Genomic DNA, 15,378 nt, shown 5'->3' with positions numbered 1-15,378 from the left:
TAGACATAAGCGCCCTAAAACAGCACTGTGCATGTAAGCATGAAAGATACTGCTAATCTGTGACAATGGGCGACCCAGGTGTGCTCACTAAACAAACCTAATTTGCATATTTTACCTTTCAGAAACCGACAAAGGGATAAAGAACTAAAGGTCGAGTCCATCTTGTCAGAAGAGATAACCGTTAACCAATCCATTTAGGCTCACATTTCACTTTGAATACAAGGCATAATAATATTTAAATCTCTCTCAAATTTTTCACTGTTTTCATGTCTTACTATAAAAATATGCCAGCAAGGGTTGGTGGATTGGTAAAGTCTCTGCTACTAATGGCTGACACAAAAAGTTGTTAAGCAAGTCTGAGCGCGATTAGTAGTTAGAATGGGAACAATCGTTCGATGCTGTTGGTACTCTGCTGAGGACTGGCCATTCGAACAGGGTTAACGTCAGCCTGTAATCTGACATGTGTGAGACCTCTCTGTCCTCCGGCACGTGGGGATATGACAATCAAAAACTATAAAAATATACATTGCAATAGAATTTGAATATAGCTAATGAAGTATAAACTGTATAATGCTGTAAATTTACGGTTATTTACAAGAGAGTTCAGAATTGAAAACATAGGTGTTCCTTGACAGAAATTTGCATTGCCAAGTGTGCCAGTTTGAAAACATTTGAGAGCCACTGCTGTACAGTTTGAAGAACATTGAAGAAGGTCTCGTCAATCAACAAGAGCGATCATTCACTTTTGTTTTCGGAGTTGGATAAGAATGTGGAATTTTCATTTAAGAAGGGTTTCATGTGGAATTACAGAGCTGGAAAGGATAGGAGTGTTAGAAAATAGTGTAGAGGGGTACCACGAGGGGATTCACTTTGGGGAAAAGATATAAGTAGTGCATGGGAATTGGTAAAGAGATTTTGAAGGAAGAAGTATCTGACTGAATATTGACAGTTGAAAGAATTATTCAATGTAATTATTCAATGTTGTAATGCATCCATTAAATTCCCAATAAATTGGGAATTTAATGGATGCATTACAACATCAAATAGGCGTTTAAAAGACAGTAACATATAGAGGATATTCAAACAGGGAGTTCACTAGCAAGCTCATGAGCAGTATAAAGCAGAGACCAGAAGAATGAATGGTATGGTATATAAGGCAAAATCGTGGTATTAGAGAAGATTAGCCAAACAAGCAAAAAGTAATCCGAAAGACCTTTTTTTTTCAATATATGGCAAATAAAATAAAGAATTACCCATAGAATGATTCTGAGGAATGCAGATGGTGACTGAAGCAACCGATATAGTAATTATTGAGTATTAATTTTGCTACGGCGTATCATTCAGATGAAGATATTACACTAACACATATGATAGGGATTAATGTGGAAGTAGGGATAGAAGAAGTCAAGTAACCTAGGATATTAGAAAATCTGTATGTGAGTACAGCTATGGATTTGGATATTAGCTGGGGTATTACGAGAATGAGCTAGTGAATTGGCAGTGCATTTGAGCAGATTGGTCAATCTGGGTCTTGGGTAGAGGCCAATGGGAATCGAAGGAGGAGAAAATAGTAGCATTGCACAAACCAAGTTCCAAGACAGAAGTAGCAAATTAACAACTATTTTCAACATATTTAACAAATTTGTTTTTTATTTGTTAAACAATATTTAACAAATAAGCACATTGCATATTTCAGAAGTAGCTAAAACAGTCATAGGATTGTTTACACTGGACAACTAAATTTTACAAACTTCATGCCTCCCAGATTAAGTTAATCATTTTTATAGTCGAGATGCTAAACACGAATATGACAATGAAAATGCAAAATTGGCAACGGTTTGTGAGAGATCCTCAATAGTTTCTTATAAAAAAATCGACTAACGCCTTTTATTCCTGCGTAGGAGTAAGCGAGGCCGTTTTAGCCCTATACAACTTTTGGAGAATGAGTGTGCAGTTCAATCTCCACTGGTAACCAATTAGAGACAGCTGGCCCAAGTCTATTACTAATTAAGCGGCACTCAGTGAAGAGAGAGACGGCTCAACAAGTACCACCATCTCGTGGTCCCTAACCCTAACACAATATATTTAATGTCTGAAAATAGTAGGTTCTACGGTCGATTTTCTTGATTTTACGGGACGTAAAACACGAGTTTCCGGGAGAATAAAACCCACTTGCTATGCCAGAGATCGATTATCTCGAGAACCGTTCGAAAAAGGCTTAGAAAAATTTCCTCTAGTCGCCGACTAGATTCGCAACAATATCTTCCTTCTTGAGGTCAAGCGCTATGGTGTGCCAACGCCACATCCACTGAACCACATAATACTTACGTATCACATATACCGGTAAATGTCCGCTTCTACGTAGACATCGCTTTGCATGTTGCTTGTATAGCTGCTCAGAATCATCTCTAGTGAGCGTCCCACAGTAGTCAGGCATCATGGAAATGGGCCACTTTCCCTGGTATTGTTTCTCCATCGTTGCAATTTCCTGATGGAAACCTTCACTGTGCTCATCACTAACCATGCCGCAGTTGTCGGGGAAGAAATCCAACGGGGAATGCAGTAAGTATATTTCTAACATATTGCAGCCAAATTTGTGATACAAAGACAATAAGACCAATTCTTTATAGTTTTCTACCCTGACATTTCCGTCGAAGTTAGTTGACAGAAGACGAAACGCGTCCCAAGCTAAACTTTTTTCTCATCCCATTGTAGCTGGTTGTTGAACATTTCGTCAATGAAGAGCTCTCCGGTCTGAAGATCCACCACAAAAACGTTCTCTTTAATTTTCGCTTCGCTGAGTCGAGGGTATTTGGCAGCCAGGCACTTGAAAGCTGATCTTTTGGGTGATGTTTCTTTTCATTATTTGCCTATGAACTCTGTTAATTGAATGCATTAATAATGGTGATGATGATAATGTGTTCGTTCAGACTATATACATCAGCAACAGAAGTAGTAGACGTAATAGTTTATAATTATTGTCAATTAAATTAACATATAGTGATAAATTAGATTTTAATAAAATGTTAAAGAACTTTACTTACAAAGTGTACTTATACATGATATTATTATTAATAATTCATGGAAATTGTTCGCCAATAATGCCTTCACGAAAAAAAAAATCAGCTAATGACTTTTTATTCCCGTATAGAGAGCAGGCGAAGCCATTTAGCACTATCTAACTTTTGGAGACTGAGTGGGCAGTTCGATCTCCACTGGTAGCCAATCAGATAGCTGATCCAAGACCATCGCTAATTAAGCAGCACGCAGAGAAGAGAGACGGCTCAACAGGTGCCGCCATCTCGTAGTCCCTAACCCTAACACAATATATTTAATGTCTGAAATAATTTGAATTCTACGGTCGATTTTCTTAAGTTTACGAGACGAAAAATCCGAGTTTCCAGGAGGAAAAACTTCCTTGCCCGTGCCAGAGATCGTCTAAGTCGGGAACCGGTCAAAAAAAGGTTTAGAAAAATTTCCTCTAGTCGTCGACTAGATTCGAAACAAAGTCTTCCTGCGTGCAGTCAAGTGCCATGGTGTGTAAACGCCACATCCACTGAACTACAGAGGCTTTTAATGACTTGACCTTGTAACTTATCACTTTATCACATTGATTTTTGGATAAGGTAGCTAATCATATTTCTAAATTAAACTTTTGCATACAATTTCATATGTTCGGCTTTTGGCCATTTAGCAGGGAAAAAACATGAAAAAAAAATGCTTACAGAAATATATGTAAGCGAATCAAATCAAGGATGTAAAGAACGCTTATCCGGACTTTTCAATTGAAGGTGAGGTAGTTAGTCTCTTGCTGGAGGTAGCAGTTACCTCCCAGAAACTCATGTTTTTTTTTTCTGGGACGTGACTGCTACCTCCAGTAAGAAACTGACTACCTCACCTTCAATTGAAAAGTCCTGATAAACGTTCTTCGCATCCTTGATTTGATTCGCTTACATATATTTTTAATCAATAGAATTTGTCGAAACTGACATTTATCCTCCCTAAATTCGCAGTGTCCGACAGTTAGGCGAGTTGCTATGTGCTTCACAACCATATGCCTGGGAACGGAGTGTCCTGGTTTCTATTCCCGTCGCCGAGGTGAGGAGCTTAAGGATCTTTCTCAGACATAGACAAGTTAGCCAGTCTTGGGCGTGGACAACAGGGTTTTCCTCCCTAGTTTATCTTTGGTTTTTCCTCCTGCAAGCAGGCAAACCTGCCACATAAACTCACGCAGCTACAGATATAGGACACATTGGGAGGCATAGGGCTAACCACCTTATCCTCGGGACGGGTACAGTTTAGAAGGGTAAAGATAGCTCCGTAACAGGCCACTAGGCTTAATACCTGAAGGGAAGAAGAAAATTCCCTGTCTTCATCAGTTTCCTGCAGTCTGCTTTCATTGATGTCTTATGCCGTTTGTGATGTCTTCATCCCAAAGAACATGACACTGTTTTGACATTAAAATCCTAGCAGTTATCTTTTGCTAATTCTCTGAGTCTATTTAAATTATGCTGCAGGTATATCATGTATGGTCTTTGTTACTTATTAATGTATCGAGTTTTACGTCGTCATCATCTCTTTAACTTATGTCCCATAACTCATGCAAATAAATTCTTTAATATCTTATTCCCAATTCGAATACCGATGGCCACCAAGTCTCTGTCCTTCAAGAATTCATTGATAAAGATTTCTGCTGAAGTATAAATTAAATAGTATGAAAAATAGAAGTCTTTCAATCAGTGAACCTCTTGTCCATTTTATATCGATCTGCATTTCGTCTAGTTTATCAAACAGATTTTCACGTGATGTCAATCTAATTCCAGGAGCATTATATTATAGCAATTTCCTTTATCCATCTCGATTGTCACTTTATAATGAAATGTGATCAAATTACTAAAACGCAAGACTTACCTTTTGCAAAAAGGTGCTTCCTGATTAGATTGCTATTCACCACTCATAAATTTTTCTGATTGCTCTTGATGTAATTATTTATATTTTGACATCTTTGGACTCACTATCTACCCTGGTACCGCTTTCTCTGTCAGATAATGCATTTTATGATACTCTCCTCTCCACATCAAAAAAGTACTTTTTGCCTTCTCACTCACTGCTTTCTTTCGAAGCTACCAAGGATGGCATGTTGTCCTTCCTTTTCTGCGTTTTGCATATGAATATATACATAGTGACTATCTGGTAAATACCTCATACAGTGGAAACGTCTCAATCATATGACTCCATCTGTTTTCCTCCAGATCCCTTGGATTACATGCCCATCTACCCTCATAACCAATGCTCTCTAGTCTAGATATCAGTTTAGTTTCCTGTTGATCAGATCTGAACATAATAATCCAGATATCATCTGAGCTTATCTTTGCTGGTCAGTATTTTCTTCAACACTTCAACTAGCCTCTAGGTTATCTTCACTGCCTTCGCAATGCATTCTCTAATCTTCAAATATTTATCTACAATCACCCGGGATTCCTTGCTTTCCACACTGCTATTATAATTCCATCAAATGAATATGAAGCATCCCATCTGCTTCAGAATCTTATATTTAGCTGTATTAAACTGATATCACAAATTAAAGATACCAAGAAATTACGTGTATATACTTGGTTTAATCCTTTATCCAAGTGTAAGCAAACAAAGTTTGCACCTGAACTATTTTCAGGACTGGGGCAACTCGTATCTCGAAGCTAATGATTGCACATTACTGGCCTTAGTATCCCATAATGCAAAGCACATATCCTTACGGGTATGCATAATGCTTTGCATTATGGGAAGGGTCACTATCCAGACTGGTTTCATCACTCGTCACTGGGAGCCAGGCCCAGTGGTGATGCTAAGGTCGAAGTACTCGTATGCAATTTTCTATTTCTGATAACAAATATTTCTTAATTAGATTTAATATATTACTGATCTCACTTCAAATTCTTCCATACTGGTTTGGGAGAGTAGAAAATTTTGCACTTTCCCAAGTCGGTTTCCATGCATATTATATCATTTCCCTGATAGATCCACATAAATTTCTTCTACCCTTGACACTTTGCCTGCCTATTCAACCGGTTGAGGTATTACATCTTTATCAATCTAATTCTTTTATGCTATGTTCATATCCCAAACTCTTGACACTCGTGTTCCCTCCACCGAGACAATGATTGGTGTATGATTTGGTATCTGTCCTGGAGCCTCATTTATGAAACGCAATTATTTTGACTTCTTTTTACTTTCTTGGCTCCTTACCAGGCTCAGACGTTATTTTTTTAAAAGAGTTTTACTAGGAGATGATCCTAGTTTTATTATCTGAATTGTTAAATATTCTATGTATTTATTTTATTCTATTCTGTTTGACCATCCTAATTTACGACATATAAAGTTCTTTTTTCTGTTTTTGCATTTGGTATTTGCCAAAGTTTTCTATTCCGGATTTTATTTGAATAAAACATTGAGGGTTTTGAATGAAACTTTAACTATGATTATTTCTTTGGTCTTAAGCTTAAATTATCTGTCATTCATTTTTAAATTTTGGACTATAACGTTTCTTCTCTGTGTTTCGTAAGTTATACTATTGAAAATTTTGTAACTCGCCACCTATATATGCTAAATGTAAAACCTGGGTTAATTTATTTAAGACGTTTTCAATGTACTGTATATCTAATCTAAAATAATTTCATCCAGTTGTGGCGATGGTCACGCCGCTTAAGGTTGTTTACATTGTATGCTGCGAGTGATTTCTGTGAACTGTAGCATTTAATACTGACCCGGAAACGGAAATAGGCTTGAGGGCGGATTTTACGTACAGTGGGATGCTGTGTTTTACAAATGGTGGTTCGGGTTAGTTGGGGGGGTTAACTTATTTTGTGGTTCATTTTAATAAAACAGGACAACTCTAAATTTTTGGCTTATTATTCCTTCTTTGGGAGAAATAGGTAAGTGTCTTCTCCGTAATGATATTTTATTCGTGACCGACTTATTGTATATGAACTTTTAAGATATTATTTATGAAATTTCCAAAATATTTACATGCCGGCCGGCTTTAAAAATGCTCATGTTAGCTCTGTACGGTGTTTTCTATTACAATGAAAAAGAGAAGGGTTTGAAAAAGAGTTCACAAAAGAATAAGAACTCGGGATACATGTTAATAGTACCCGTTAGGTTGCATACATATACGTCAGCTTTTAATTTCACAGATTTGAATCTACAATAGATAGGTATATTATTTTAAACACAACGAGTTCTTTAAATATAAGAATCGCTTGCTTTTTTGTAGGGAGGAGAGTTTTTAATTGGATGCATGTAGAACTCGTTTTAATATGTTAATCCACCCCTCCGCTCCACGCTACACTTAGATTATTATTATTATTACAGGCAACTCCAGGGAGTCCTTAGACTCATCGAGGGAGGGCCCCAAATCATATTCATCACAACTATTCGACATTCATACACTATTTATCATACCTCGCCTTAAATTCATTCACTGTCACAGAATCCACCACAGACTCTGGCAGCCCATTCCACTCATTCACCACTCTAAAAGTAAAGAACCCAGTTCTAACACCCTTACTAACCACACTTTTGCCCAGTTTCCTTGGATGTCCCCTAGTCCTCCCACAACCAGCCCTGTTCTCAAAAATATCTTCTGAATTAATTTTATTGAAACCCTTCAGTAATTTGAATGTCTCAATCATATCTCCCCTCCTCCGCCTATCAACTAATTTCTGCAACCCACAAATCTTCAACCCGTTCTCATAAGGTTCATTCCATAGACCTGCTATCATCTTGGTTACTCGCCTTTGGATCCTCTCAACCTCCTCCCAATCAAGAAGAAACCTTGGTGACCAAATCTGGGCACAGTAGTCGAGATGGGGTCTTATCAAGGCTTGATACAGAGGAACAATAACCTGCTTGTCAACGTATTCTTCAGCAACCAAGTGATTTGATGAGTTGATTTGGCCACTTCTGCAATGTGCCCCCTAAACTTCAACTCCTTATCCACCAACACTCCTAAATCTCATGCCTCATCAATTTCCTGGAGTACAGTTCCACCAATGTAGTAAACTGCTGCTAATCGTTTCACCCCAAAATGCATAACCTTACATTTTGCCACATTAAATTGACATTCATTCTCAATAGCCCAGATGCAAGACATATTACAAAGAAATATATATCCTAATCGATTTAATCAAAATTGAATGTTTGTTTTTTATGCAACAATTTCAAATAACTATTTTTTTGTAGTCTTTGGAATATAGGAGATCCCCCCCCCCCCCTTGCCGAAAACACGATGGATATGTTGCGCTGACAACTCGGCACATGTAACCTTCAACGAAGCAGGTTCTAGCCACACCCAAGGAAATATTTGGGAGTCAATTATTAATCATTTCTGTCAAATGCTTAGAGGGAAAAGATGAGGATTTTTTCCCAACCAAATGATAAATGTTGAGACTCTTCTATATACATCTCCACTGCTCATGAGGCATGAATTCTTATGCTGAAATGCCTTTTTTTTGGGGGGGGGGGGCTTCCCTCTGCATTAAATGTAATTATACTGTTATGGTTATGAAGTTTAATGGAACATATAAAGACAAAACTCAGGGAATTTTTCTCTGATTCATCTAGCAAGAGATGAGCTATTTTTGAGGATAACTGCTGGATGGAGATGGTGCAAGAATGAACAAGGCATAAGTTAATAGTGAAACTGTTTAATGATAATTTTAAAGTTTTTCATAATGATGAAGTGTTCGGGATCAGTTCCTCAACTCAGTCACATTAAGATAAGTGAGACTTTACAGTGGTGATGATAAAGAGGTGAATAGAGTATAAGTTGGATAATCACGATATGCAGAAGGTATCTGGACTGGATGGAATTTTGCATTGAAAAAATGTACCGAGGAATTGGCATTGCTGTTGACTTGGTTGTTTGGTGTCATCTGGAAGGCTTTGTGATGATTGGAACGAAGACAAGATGGTTCTGTTGTGCATAATGGAAATAAAACATGTGAATGACATTATTCCTCTTTACATATCATCTATTCAATCTTGTAGATGAGGAAAAAAGTTCTGCAGAGGTCATCAAGGGTTTGATGAAGGGCAGTTCTGTTTCTACAATTTTGTTGTCATTTATTATTTTTATTATTATTATTATTATATAGGCACCTCCATGGAGTCCGAAGACTCATCGCAGGAGACCTAATCTATCCACACAACTTATCATACCTCTCCTTGAATTCATTAACAGACGAAACACTCACAAGTAACTCTGGCAACCCATTCCACTCATTCACCAATCTCAAAGCAAAAAATCTAGTCCTCACACCTTTATTCAACTTCCAGGGATGACCCCCATGTTCTGGTAGTACCTCTAGCCAAGTGTTGAAACATTTCCCTGCATCTGTCCTATAAAATCCTTTAAGGAATTTAAATGTTTCTTTCATATCTACTCTTTTTCTCCTATCAACCAACTTCTGCAATCCACACACCTTCAATCTATCCTCATAGGGAACATTGCACAGGCTACTCACTGTCTTGGTCACTCGCCTCTGAATCCTCTTCACCGCTTCCTCATCTCCAAGAAATCCAGAAGAGACCAGATTTACACACAGTAATACAGATGTGAATGTATCAAGGCCGTATAAAAAAGGAATAACAATTTCCTTATCTCTACTTTGTTAATGTGTTCTTTGATAGCCAAATAATCTTATGGGCTACCTTAGCACAGTAATACAGATGTGAATGTATCAAGGCCTTATAAAAAGGAATAACAATTTCCTTATCTCTACTTTGTTAATGTGTTCTTTGATAGCCAAATAATCTTATGGGCTACCTTAGGAATATGTCCTCTAAACCTGTGCTTCCCAAACTTATGGATGTCAAGGCCCCTTTTGGAAAAATTAAAAGATTTCACGGCCCCCCATTGGGGGGAAAAATCCTAATACAGACATATTATTATAATATTTATTGTATTTATATTCAATACAAAAATACACACCAAGCGTATTTCTTTCCCGTGCATCGCCGCACCTGTGTACACTAGCAATGAAACATTAATTTAAAGTGCAAAAAACTTGGCCGTTTTAAATGAGCGCAAGATTTTGCGTTTGTAAGCTTTTTTTTGTGCTTCTTATCAATACCTTTTGAAATGAAACTTATATGAATAAGCATCTCATCTTCCTTACACCCTCTTTTACCTTGCGGTGTTGGGGATCCATTGATCATCGGACCTCACTCCGTTTACAGGATAAGGTGGTCAGCCTTATGCCCCGGTGTATCCTATGGCCTGTAGCGTTGAGTTCTCAAGGCCAGTTTCCCTGCATTGCGGGATGAAAAAACCCTGCTGTCCACGCCCAAGACTGGCTAACTTGGCTATGGCTGAGGAAGATCCTTCAGCTCCGCACGTCAGCGACGGGAATCGAACCTAGGACACTCCTTCCCCAGGCATATGGTTGCGAAGCGCATAGCCACTAGGCTAACCGTGCGGACTTGAATAAGCATATATTTACTAATATTCATTAAGCGCCGAAATACAGAGGAAGCAAAATTTGTGAACCAACACCAATGTGTGAATTTTTCCATTAAAATATAAAAATAAAATAAAAAATAAATAATAAAAATTAAATGCGTTTCTTTTAAGATAAAAAATATCTACTTAGTCTTAAAACATTTTAAATTTGTTTTCATTATTTCACGCCCCCCCCCCCCTCAACAAAACTAACCATCCCCAAGGGGAATGGTTAGTTTTGTTGAGTGAAAACTTTTACTCTCTATCTACCATCACCCCTAAATCTTTAGCTGCATTTATTTCCTGGAGTACAGTGCCATCAATTACATGGCTTGTAATCTATTTATCCCAAAATGCACAATACCCATTAACTTTTGCCCATACTGACAGCCTATTTAAATTGTCCTGCAAGCTCTCTACATCTTGATTAACTATTTCTCTACCTAATTTTGCATCATCAACAAACAACTGAATATTTCCTTTCAGGTTATTTCCTATATCATATATGTACAAATTAAACAGCAATAGTCCTAGCTCTGAACTTTGTGGCACACTACTAGTCGCATATCTTCACCTCGATTCTGCCTCTCCATATACCACTTTTTGATATCTATCCAGCAGCCACCCTCATATCCAATTAACCAGTATCATATCCATCCCAATTTGTTCTAACGTGCATAACAGTGTCCATGTGGTATTCTGTCAAAATCCAGCAAAATTATCATGGAACTATTTCTTTTATCCAACTCATCTGCTACTCTATTATAAAAAGGTAGTAAATTACTAAGGTATGACTTACTCTTCACAAAGCCATGTTGACCATCATACAGTATCATATTTTTATTTTTCCATTCTTGAATTCTCTTTTTTTTACAAATTTTTCTAGTACTTTAACACCATGCCTGAAATACTGATTGGTCTGTAATTTGCTACTGTAGTCTTAGAACCTTTCTTATGCAAAAGAATTTTGTCCCTTTTCCACTCTCTTGGAACTCTACCAGAGCTAAAACTTAAATTAAAGAGCTTAGTCAAAAGCATTACTAGTTCCCTTGAACATTCTTGCAAAACTCTAGCTGATATCCCCATCTAATCTCACAGCTGTATTTACATTGAGATTCTGCAATATCCTAAGAACCTCCAGTTCATCCACCTCTGTTCCAACATTAGTGTCTGTCTCATAGGTTAAAGCAGTAGCCTCAATAGGAAGATATATGCTTACAAAGTGGTCACTCAACTATTTTATCTGTTTGTCTCCTCGTGACCATCATCACTCATTACGGTTAATCTTCCGTAGTCATTCTTCCTCGTACTTGCCACATAATGAAAGAACTCTTTGGGATTTCCTTTGGCCTGCTTGGCTAAATTCTTCTCATAATCTGATTTTGCCTTCCTTGCCATGTAGTCATCTTTCTCTTTATATGCCCTCCACAGCATTTTCTTTTGCAGCTCATGCTTGATATTTCTCATCCATCTGACTCCTACCCAATTAACCCTGCTTACCCTAGGTATACAATTTATTACTGCTTCCTCTAGATGAGCCTTAATTATATCTATGCACTACTAACATCCTTACCCTGCAATCATATTTTCAGCAGGAAGCAAGCCAGTGTCAACTATCAGTGGTCACAGTGAGAAAACTCGCATAGCCTAACCAGAAGTAATGCTGATTATTATTTGGCAGTTGTCATCCCATCTAAAAAATTTAGCGTGCTGAAGTGTACAATCACAGAGTGGTTTTTATATTCCCTTCCCAAGGGACTTCTATTGTTTAATTACCCTGTTGGCCCACCAGAGAATTGGCAAAGTTGATTGTACATGTTACATTTTCTATATCAAAAGAGAAACTGTTGTAATCATGCATGAGGAATGTGTGACATCAGATTTGAATCCTGAGAAATTAGGTCTGACTGTGGCATTGATAGTAATGGTGAAATTGATTATCAGATAACTTTAACTTTTTACATTACTAAATTTTGGCACCAGGGAGAGTTTAAGGATGTTTGATCAATTATTCTAACCTAAATAAGTATGATGACTGCAAAACCAAAAATTTGGTCTGCCTCTTACTTCATCTTTCACAAGTTTTATAAATCACAATACATGAGCCAACATAAGTCCAGAAGTGCATAGGACATTTATTAGTGTATACCATCAGGATACTTAATCAGCTATTAAGTATTTCAACTATATACTTAATTAGACGATGTTAAAGAAATAACTCTGACTCTGGCAGGTTTTTTTTGGGGTGGGGGTGGTGGAAAGGGGGGGTAAGATAGTACCATTGCATAAAGTGGCTCCAAGACAAGTAGCAAACTACAAACCAATTAATATATCAGGATTGGTTGTTAACCAACTTTTCCAATAACTAATTTATTCGCATTTTATACTAGTGACAGCAGAATTGGATAAATGGCTACACTGTGATATTGCTGGACTTTGCCAAAGCATTTGACAGAATACCACATGGAAAACTACAAAAGCTGAAGGAAATGGATGGGGGGGGGTGCTGACAGACACCAGAGAGTAGTATGTGATGGAGTTGAATCTAGGAGAATGAGGGTAACTAGTGGAGTAGCTCATGGTTCTGTACTAGAGCCACTATTTAATTTGTATATCAATGATACAAGGAAGGATTTAAGAGGGGGATGTTGTTTGCTGATGATACAAAATTGGGGAGAGCAATAATTGATAAAGGTGATGCAGATATCCTGCAGGATGATTTTGTGGGCAAAGGATAATGATTATCAATTTAATGTTTCAAAATGTAAGATTATGCCCTTAGAGTTGAAAAGGTTGCATATGGTGTATCATATTAATGAAATTTATTGACTTGGGGATAATGGTGGACAGAGAATTGAAGTTGGACATATTGAAAAAGTTGGTAAAATGGCTTAAAGGATTACTTCCATGTTGAAAAACATTTTAACAAGTAAAAATAGGGAAGTTATCTCTCTTTATAAGCCTATTATTTAGCCAAATCTTGAATACTGTGCACAGATTTGGTCATCACTTGGGTTTCTCAGGGACCAGGAGGTGGTAGAGAAGATTCAAAGATGAGTGACTTAGCTGGTGATAGGTCTGTGGAAGGTTCCCTATGAGGATAGGTTGAAGTTTTGTGGGTTACAAAATTTAGTTGATAGGCAGAAGAGAGGAGACATGATTAGAAACTTTTAAGATATTAAAGAGGATTTATAAAATTGATGCAAAGGAAAATTTTCATTATATGATGAATAGGGAACTAGGAGCCATCCATGGAAGCTATGTCAGAGTGGTTAGTAGGGGGTGTGCAGACCAGATTTTTTGCATGGAGAGTGGTGAACGAGTGGAATGGATTAAGAGAATTAATTCAGAGTTCTTAGATGGATTATAATAGTTAGACAGTGAGTTTCTGGACTGCATAGAGATACCATATAATACCTTCTTCCAAGTTGTACCAGACCAACTGTCAAGTTGGTGTGGTGGTATATCTACAGGTTTAAATTTCATATTTGTATAGTGCCTTCACTACAGTTCACTTTGCCACCTTTAGTCTTCATTTTTGTGCTCAGATTACTTCTCTTCCTATGTAAATTGCCTGATAGGTCAGTCAGCATACTCTACCCCAAAAATTTCCAACACTATGACCTGTTAGATACCAACATCAGTCAAGAATATATTAAGGATTTCAATCTCTGAAGTCAATCATTTTTCCCCCCTAATTCACTTGTCATCTGACATGTGACTGGTATTTTTTACTTCAGTAGTCAGCTCAATAGATTTTTTGCTAATGCTATTAGGTTACACCACAATTAGAAGATAGCCCTGTAAGTTTCTTGAAAGTATTCTATAGAAATTGAATATTTACCATTTCCTGTAATTATTCCATTTACTTTTTTATAAAGTTCTTTATACTGTACTCCTGAAGATTGTCTCAGTACTAAAATCTGTAAGAATTTTTACTATTTTGTTCTCTCAGACAGTAGTTTCATCTGGACCCTGTTTTAAAAAATGATTCATCTTTGACCAAAATACTTCATAAGATAAACCCACTGTTAACAACCCCTGAATGTACAGTACAAAAACTTACCAGCTGCTTTAGATCTTAAGATATTCCTTCCCTTTGGAGATTGCATTGGTTGTTCTGCTCACCATGTAACTCAATATCTCATCTGCTAAGTAATCCTACTGACTATTTCAGATTTTAATTAATGTATACACATCACTGTGCTGTAAATTCTGCAATATCTTATGTGTGAGATAATATAACTCCTCTCACTTTGTGAAATTCAGGATTCGAATTTTAGTTACTCTGATAAAATTTTGACATCATTTCATTATTCATTCAACCTCTGCTAGTGCAGGAGTTGCAAAATTTTTCCAGAGGACATAATTGGCTTGATTTTTTTTTCTGATAAGAATAAGTTCTATAGGCATATAGTTGAAATTGGGTCTTCCCTTCTCCTTTGGTTAATTATTACTTTGAGTAATATCAACTTTTATTCACTTTAAAACTTTCTTCTGTGTTCTTCTTTTCAATATGAAATTCCATTTTATCGTCCTCAAGACTTAAATGGTGATCACTTCCAATTTCAAATCCTCTGTACACTCTAGTGTCTCTCACCAGTGAGAAAACATCACTATCAACAATAACATAGTCAATGAGATTTCTTATTCCTTGGATCTTCTCTCCATGTGAATTTGTGCACATTTTTATGTTGGAACATGGTGTTAGTAATAACCATTCCATGTCTTGAGCAGAAATCCAACAGGTATTTGCCATTATTATTAGCTTTGTTCTTTTCTTCAAATTTTCCCAAAAAATTTTGTATGTTTGACAATCATTTCCTACTCTGCTATTTAGATTCCCAACAAGGACCAACTTTTCATTTTTCATTGTGTCA

At 37.0% G+C, this 15,378-nt stretch overlaps 1 protein-coding gene across 1 annotated transcript in view; it reads left to right on the top strand.

The window, feature by feature from the left end:
* Positions 1-6,728: 6,728 nt before the first annotated feature.
* LOC150092515 (AP-2 complex subunit alpha-like) overlaps positions 6,729-15,378 on the top strand; it is a 440,587-nt gene continuing 431,937 nt past the window's right edge. Inside the window, exon 1 of the mRNA XM_090414707.1 lies at positions 6,729-6,929. The gene's annotated coding sequence lies outside the window, so the exon portion shown is untranslated. The remainder of the gene's footprint in view (positions 6,930-15,378) is intronic.

Source organism: Typopeltis vanoorti, chromosome 25, assembly GCF_054136105.1.
Source record: "Typopeltis vanoorti isolate ZY-2024b chromosome 25, IOZ_Tvanoo_1.0, whole genome shotgun sequence".
In the NCBI taxonomy this organism is placed as follows: Eukaryota; Metazoa; Arthropoda; class Arachnida; order Uropygi; family Thelyphonidae; genus Typopeltis; species Typopeltis vanoorti.
The sequence above is the reverse complement of the archived record's forward strand: the minus strand, read 5'-3'. Positions and strand labels throughout refer to the sequence as shown.